This window comes from Ipomoea triloba, chromosome 5 (assembly GCF_003576645.1).
Source record: "Ipomoea triloba cultivar NCNSP0323 chromosome 5, ASM357664v1".
Taxonomy (NCBI): Eukaryota; Viridiplantae; Streptophyta; class Magnoliopsida; order Solanales; family Convolvulaceae; genus Ipomoea; species Ipomoea triloba.
The window spans coordinates 852151-860601 of NC_044920.1; the positions used below are offsets into that span (position 1 = coordinate 852151).

General features: G+C 33.0%; 1 pseudogene; it reads right to left on the bottom strand.

Moving 5' to 3' along the window:
- Positions 1-4676: 4676 nt before the first annotated feature.
- Positions 4677-8343, bottom strand: LOC116019722 (annotated as a pseudogene).
- Between the last annotated feature and the right edge of the window lie 108 nt (positions 8344-8451).

Consider the following 8451-nt stretch of genomic DNA (forward strand, 5'->3'; position numbering starts at 1 on the left):
TATATTTGTACTCCTACTTAATGAGACCTTCATTTTAATATATGTCACAAGTTATTTTCAAAACTTAAATTCATACTAAATGAAAATGAATTTCCATTTTAAAATAATACCATAAATGATATGATTAGCATGCATCAATAAAAGATTAGTTTAACAAAAACATTTTCAAAATTTCAATCACTTTACAATTGTTTTGGAGTAAATATAAGATCATAATAATAATTTTAAATTAATTTTTTTGTCATTTAAATTTTTTCATTAAAAATGTATAAAATCCACAATTCCATTAATCTACGGTGGGTCACCTTTCAAATGAAAGTCTAGTCTACGCTCTGTTAGTGACATATTGTTTGGTTATGAACTATGAAGTATGGTCTACTACATTTACTTAGTCAACATTATTGATATATGTCCTTTTGCATGGTGTTTAAATCAATAATAAATTTTTTGAAAAAGATAAATTTGTCATGACTCATGATCATCTATTCATATAATAAGTTAGATTCTCGTAACGTAGACTTTGACCTTATAGTGATAATCTATATAAGCATTTTTTTTTTACGATCAATAAAATTTACAGTTATTTACAGTTATTATTTGAAAGTATGCATTGTGTAGGCATTAGTCTTGTGTAAAAGTTTGTAAACGGCGGCCGTTAGTCATAACGGAGGTCCCTAACTGATACTACAGTTCATCTCAAAAGATACTGCCTCACATTTGTTTTTATATTATCGTATGAAACTGCAGTTATATCGAAAAGGAACTGCAGTTGTGTTGAATTTATACTGAATAACAGTTTCACATTTTTGGGTACTGCAGTTATATCGAAAAGGAACTGCAGTTGTGTTGAAATGGAACAGCAGTTGTGTTGAACTGATACTAAATAACAGTGTTTCATGTTTTTGGGTGCATATTGTCCAATGAAACTGTAGTTATAACGAAATGATATTGTAGTTGTGTTGAAAAGAAACTGCATTGTATTATAAAAGAAATTGTAGTTGTGTTGAAAGGAATCTGAATAACAATTTTACATATTTGAGTGTATAATGTCAAATGAAACTGCAATTATATCGAAAAGGAACTGCAGTTGTGTTGAAATGGAACTGCAGTTGTGTTGAACTGATACTGAATAACAGTGTTTCATATTTTTGGATGCATATTGTCCAATGAAACTGTAGTTATAATGAAATAATATTGTAGTTGTGTTGAAAAGAAACTGCAGTGTATTATAAAAGAAATTGTAGTTGTGTTGAAAGGAATCTGAATAACAATTTTACATATTTGAGTGTATAATGTGAAATGAAACTGCAGTTATATCGAAAAGGAACTGCAGTTGTGTTGAAATGGTACTGCAGTTGTGTTGAAATGGTACTGCAGTTGTGTTGAAAAGGAACTGCAGTTGTGTCGAAAGGAAACTGCAATCGCGCGGAACGGAGCCGTTTCAGCCGTTTGTTTTCATTAATCAAAACGGCGTCGTTTTGATGCGTGGTTCACAGTAAAATTTGCGTTGTGCTCCAGTAGTACTAAAAAAAAGATTAATATTGGTAGAAGTTTAATTTTCAACTTAAACTAGATGTGAAACAACAATTAAAGTATAAAAAAATTCAATTAAATACTTTAAGTCATCAAATATTGATGCAATTTAACCTATTAGCATGTAACCTCTCTGTGTAATCTGCCACCGGTTAAATGTGATATGAAGTCTTAGTTGACTTTGACGGGTACAATAAATAACATAAATAAAGGAGTGAATATTTGAGTCATTTCCAATTTTGGTCCTATTGTTATTAGGGCATTGCCAATTTTAGTCCACTTCATTAATTTTTGTCACATTGCGGGCAGTCTTATTTAGTCCTTACCACTTTTAGTACGTCGTTAAAATTTTCGTCAAATAGGCGTCCTAAATAGGGGTATTTTTGGTCTTTTCATGCTTTGGTCATCTCCTTGACCCTTTGCAGTAGTTTTTCTTACACATTTTCATCCAATGAAGAGGTCCAGCGAAAGCCATGTGAGCCACATTACAAAGCCATGACTTTCGCCGGACCTCTTCATTGGATGAAAATGTGTAAGGAAAACTACTGCAAAGGGGTAAGGAGATGATCAAAGCATGAAAAGACCAAAATATCCCTATATTGTAGGTTATTTGACAAAAATTTTAACGGTGGACTAAAAGTGGCAAGGACTAAAGAAAGACTGACCGCAATGTGGCATAAATTAATGAAATGGACTAAAATTGGCAATGCCCTAATAACAGTAGGACCAAATATAGAAATGACTCTGAATATTTTTAAAAATAAATTTAGGAATGGACGCAGTGTGCGTCACTCTTTCAATTCATGCCCCAATAAGTACGTAGCGGTAGTTGGAGCTAGCTAAGGAGACTTAGGAGTCAAGCATAATGTGACAATTTTTGAAGAAGCAATAATGGTTGGAGTGCATAAGACAACAACGATCGACCCCGTTTGACACTCACAATGTATGTCTTTTTTACAAGAGACAAAATCTCTTGTCCCAATGATATCTACACTCTGACTTGACGGTATTATAAAAGAAAAATTAAAATGACTTACATCTCATTAGATGCTCAAAAGGAGCCGACAATCACTCACAATATATGTCCTACTCTTACGAAGAAGTAGGTTAAAAATATAATTATTTCATTATATTGACCCCTATCCCAAATGTGCTAGTCAAGGTATCTTTTCATTTATAACTCAAAAAAAAAATGATAAGTATAGTTTTTTTTTTTAATACTACTAATTCCAGTATTTCATAACTACTTTTCTCAACCTATTAAAGGTACAAGAGTCAGTATTGACTCCACTAACCCACCACCTCCCGTATAAAATGAAGGGTTTGATGCCACTAGATCACAAGGTCCTTAGTGATAAGTATACTTATATTAATATAAAACAATATTCACTCGGAGGTCACTACTCACTGTGACTAGTAAAATTTGCAAGGTAGATGTTGTGTTGCATTGATTCGTAACAAGCACAAAACATTCTCCAAACTTGAGCACTGGTACAAGGTGGTTCATTTTGAGATTTGATTTGCACTTCTCTCTGGGTGGAAAAAAGAGCATCTAAGTTATACAATATAAACTCTCTATAAAAGGCTATTATATATATAATAGTGCAAACCACTTCCCTTTCAATATGGGACAAATGCTTAATTAGTTTTTCCAAGTCTTTTTCATCTTTAGTTTTGACAAATAATTGACAAAGGGGAAGATTGTAAGTCAAATGGTACATAATTTATTGGCTAATTATTTGTCAAATTGTAAGTTAGTTTGGTTAGATTAATTATAAGCTTTTATTTTGATGGTCCGCTTCTTTGTGTTGCATCAGAGATGATCTATGAATCTATGATTTGGGAAAAAGATTAGTATACGTTGATAAAAGAGTTTGTCTCTCTCTAAAGATACTTTGCTATGCTATGTATTTCTTTCTGAGATGGGATAATTTACAATGAAGAAGGATTGACTATTTATAGCAACATTATTATATGATTTGTAACAACCATGATTAATTTTGTAACATCTCTCTTGATTTGTAACAGCCACTATAATTGTGGCATTAATATGTAATGTTTGTACTATATATAGTGGAATGAAAAGGATGATGGCTAAGCTATTCTGCTGCATACTCGTTGTCTCTTAGTCTCTATACTCCTTTTACTGTTCTTATTATATTGCAACAATACACCGGTTAAGAAGTTAACGGGCTAATAAACAATACACTTTAACAAGCTAAGCTTTAGATTTGTGTGTCTAGAGATTTACAATTTTTGCAAACATTTAATGCACCTAACTTATTTAATGCAAATCTACTCCTGACACAATTCTTTAATTATCTCAAACATTAGCTCAAGCCTTTATTCCATACCTTAGCTAAAATCTTGGTTAAAAGTTTAGCTAAAATCTTGGCTCCAAACCTTATCTAACACCTTAATGTGTTAAATGGATTTACTGTCTTAACATGAACCTGTTAAGAACTTGAAATTATGTGTCATTATCATGTCAAAATATATTTAAAAATAAAAATTTAAAGGTTCAGTGCACATAATAATAGTCGTGGGTTTTCGTCCTTTAAAAAAATAAACTTGTAAAATAAACACACATACCCATAAAAAATAAAAATAAAAATAAAAATAAATAAAGGTTCAAAAGATTCTTCCCATCACCTTCTCGGTTGAGCTCGTCTCCTAGAGTCTTTCTAGTGCGATTTACTTTTTCCTTATAATTTACAAATTGTTACACAAGACTAATACTTGTACAATATAATATAATGCACACTCTCAAATAATAAATAGTGCTTGTTTGTCAAAAAAAAAAAAAATGCATATATAGATTATTACCACTATAAGGTCAGAGTCTACGTTACGAGAATCTAACTTATTAGATGAATAGATGATCATGACAAATTTATCTTTTTCAAAAAATTTGTTATTGATTTAAACACCATGCAAAAGGACATATATCAATAATGTTGACTAAGTAAACGTAGTAGACCATACTTCATAAACAAACAACAAATCACTAATAGAGCGTAGACTAAGACTTTCATTTGAAAGGTGACCCACCGTAGATTAATGGAATTGTGGATTTTATACATATTTATGGAAAAATTTTAAATAACAAAAAAAAAAGTTAATTTAAAATTATTAAGTTCAACTAAAGAAAATCCAACATAATTTCATTTGAAATACAGTAACTATTTAAAATATTTTTATCACAAGGAATGTACTATAAACAAATCATTATTTATATTATTTGCAGATGGAATTGGGATAGCTAATTTGCTGAGATAAATTGGATGCAATTATCTTCCGGCAGCTTCTGGAAGCTCCATATGATGTTTTAAACTATCATATTCAGTTGTTGTTATACTAAAAGTAGCATCATGTTCAAAGGGGATTGGTTGCTCAGTAAGTAGAGCCTCTGATTCAATTGAAGTCTCTAAATTATTGGTCCATGGATGTTCTGTTGCTCTCCTCAATCCACTTAATTCTACTGCAACTTCCTTCATTGTTGGTCTATCCTCTCCCTTAACATTTAAACACCTTTTCGCAAGCAAGGCCACCTCTTGTAACTCTTTACTGTTTCCCTCGCATACAATGTTGTCATCAAAAATCTGGAACAACTGATTTTCTTTCAATAATGAAAGGAAATATTGAGATAGCTGTCTCTCCTTCTCTGGACCATCAAAAGATAAAGCCTTTCTGCTAGTTAGCAACTCCACGATGACAACTCCAAAGCTATAAACATCGCTCTTTTCTGTTAAGTGGTTGGTTTGCAAGTACTCAGGATCGAGATAACCAAATGTTCCTTGCACCATTGTTGTCAATTGAGTTTGATCTTGAGGAACTAATCTGGATGCACCAAAATCAGATACCCTTGCTGTGTAGTCATCATCAAGGAGAATATTTACAGATTTAACATCTCTATGAATGATGGGAGGAGAGGCTGCGGAGTGCAAATACGAGAGGACCAAGATATTGCTGATGCCTTGCCTTTGTTGTGTAGATGCTCCGACAATGTCCCATTGCTTATGAACTCATAAACTAACAACGGAATTTCTGTCTCTAAACAGCAACCAAAAAGTTTGACAATGTTTCTGTGATTGATTTGGGAAAGCACAATTACCTCGTTGATGAACTGCTCAACTTGGGTTGGGTCCATCATCTTAGCCTTTTTAACTGCTACTATCCGGTTGTCAAGTAAGTGTCCTCTATAGACAATGCCAAAACCTCCTTGACCAATGATTCGAGTTTGGTCATAGTTGTTGGTGGCCTTTCTAAGCTCTTCGGCAGTAAAAATTTTTGTTGTGCCAGAAGATGCACCACCTTGGGCAATCCTTTGTTGCAAAATCATTCCTCCATTGTCCTTAAAGAACTTCTCTCTCATCCGTAGTGATTTCCTCTGTCGATATCCCAAGTTCAGAGAAAAACAAATAAGCAGCAGCACTATAGTACCTAAAGCGGCACCTGCAATTAACATTTCTTAATTACTTGAACAAGTAGTGTTGACGGTAATATATTTCACGTGAAGTGTTATTAAATGGGAAAGGATGCCTACCCAAAGCAATCATGTTCACTCTGTTAGATGAACGGCATCTTTTTCCATTATCTTTGCATTCATCTTTAACAGGTAATTGGCAGCCACCATTACCATTGTTTTGGAAACCTTTTTTGCAAGGGCACGTGTAACTGCCTGGTTTATTCAAGCAAGTGGCGTTTTTGGAGCAGGTGTTTTGTCCATTTTCACATTCATCAATATCTGTACAGTCAATAAGTGATAAAGGCTGAGTAATTAAGTGTCCACACAGAATTAATTTACTAATTCAATAGATAATATTTGTGAGAAAAGAACAACGTTTGAAACTCAACATCAACAAAATCAAAATTATGTCTAGGATATCTTCAAAAAAAAAAAAAAAATTTGTCTAGAATGACATTTAATCATGTTTACTGAGCCTCTGGGTTATGGTATATATCAAGCTGCGATTGGGAATTCAAATTAAACTTTTGGGAAAAGCTAAGTAAATGAGTAAGGAATAAGTTACAAATATGTCATTAAATTAAATGTAATTTATTTATTTGTACAAGTCAGTCATTAAATTTAACTTGTGGGTAATTCATCAAAGAGTAGCATCCTTAAAAAATTTAGAAAATACTATGTGACTTTTCATTTTCTACTCTCAACTTTTACGGTAAATAATTATTTTGTGGACTACGGTCCAAAACGACGTCATTTTGACGTTAAAAAATTAATTTCGTAAAATTGATAGTACATGTAATACAACTCAAAACGACACACTTAGCTAAAAAGTTAGCTAAAAGCTAAAAGTTGAAAGCTGTAAAGCTAGTAGATAATATCTAACTAATTGAAATTAAAGCGTTTGGATGTTATTTTTGTAAATTAATAAAGATAGATGTTATTTTTGTAAATTAATAAAGATAAAAAAAAAGTTAAAAGTCAGGAGTTTATTTTGAACAATTTGAGAAAATAAACTATTATTTTAAACTTTTCATGTTTTACCAGATAGAGCTTATAGCTTATTCGTTAACTTAAAATAAGTTATAAGCTCTAAAATAAACTCTACCAAACAGAGTCTAAGGTGTGAAAATAATATGTGCTACTGCCAACTTTTACTCCTACACTCTGATCAAAATCTTGATTTATAAAAAAGAAAAAATTTATCATTACTGTCACTTTTAGTGAGTATAATAATTGACATACATGTAATAGAACTCTATAAAGTTGAGGCAGACAGTGCGTACCTAGACAACCTGGAAGAAGATATGGATTTCCTTGGTAACCCTTCTTACAAGCGCATCGGTATCCACCATCAGGGCCGAAATATTCTTCACAGGTGGTATTACCTTTGCATACGCTCTTGCCATTACTGCAATTATTCTTGGAGACGACCATCCAGTCAACCACCAAAGGCACCTTCTGGGTTTTCCATTTTTCGGTAAGCATTACCGAGGAAAACTTGAACTCGTCCTTTTTCACAACGAAGGCGTAGCTGCAGTTAACAACGCCATGGTTATACCGAAACTTAGTGATGGTTCTCAGCGTAAAATTAACGTTGCTGGCCAAGATAGGAATGTCGGTGGTCTGGCAACACCCGATTCCCGAGCAACTCCCATTCACCACATCGAGGAAGCAATTACAGGAGGCTATACAACCTGTTTCATGACCAAATTTTAGGACGTGTAAGATGGACAACAGCACAGAGTCTCAACTTTTAGAGGTCCAATATTTATTTTTGACAATTACTTAAAAAAAATCTATAATTAATCCTAAAACACATCATTTTTATTCAAAAATCTAAAAACCGGCCCTGACCTGTTTCGTAAGACACTTTACCGTCGTTGCCCGTGATAGTGGCAATGGTGTTGCAACCCACGGCCACGAACTTATTGGCGGTCTGGTTGACGTAGAATGCTGATAATTTCATCCATGAATTTGCCGATACTTCATCACCTTCATGGCATCTTCGAGCTATGCCCTGCAAAACGCTCAACTGCCCTTCAATGGATATTGTTTCTAACTCGACATTACCGGATCCTAAAAATGGCTTAGGAGGACCATTGGTGGAATTATTGATGCAATTGATGAAGAAGTCTGAGTTTAGATAACAACCTTTGGTCAAACCGAAGGGATATGGGATGCTAACGTTCCCACAATGATCAACGCAGTTGGGTTTGGCTATGAGATAAGAAGTAGTTTTAGATAAACAACCTACTACTGCAGACAACACAAGTAGTAGTAGTAGTAGGAAGAAGCTCATGTTGTTGCCTTGTTGGAATACACAGTTTCCAAAGGATAACAAAAGATTGGTTTGTGTTAGATCTGTTGCATATACTGTTTCCAGGTACTATATATATATATATATATATATATATATATATATATATATATATATATATATATATATATAT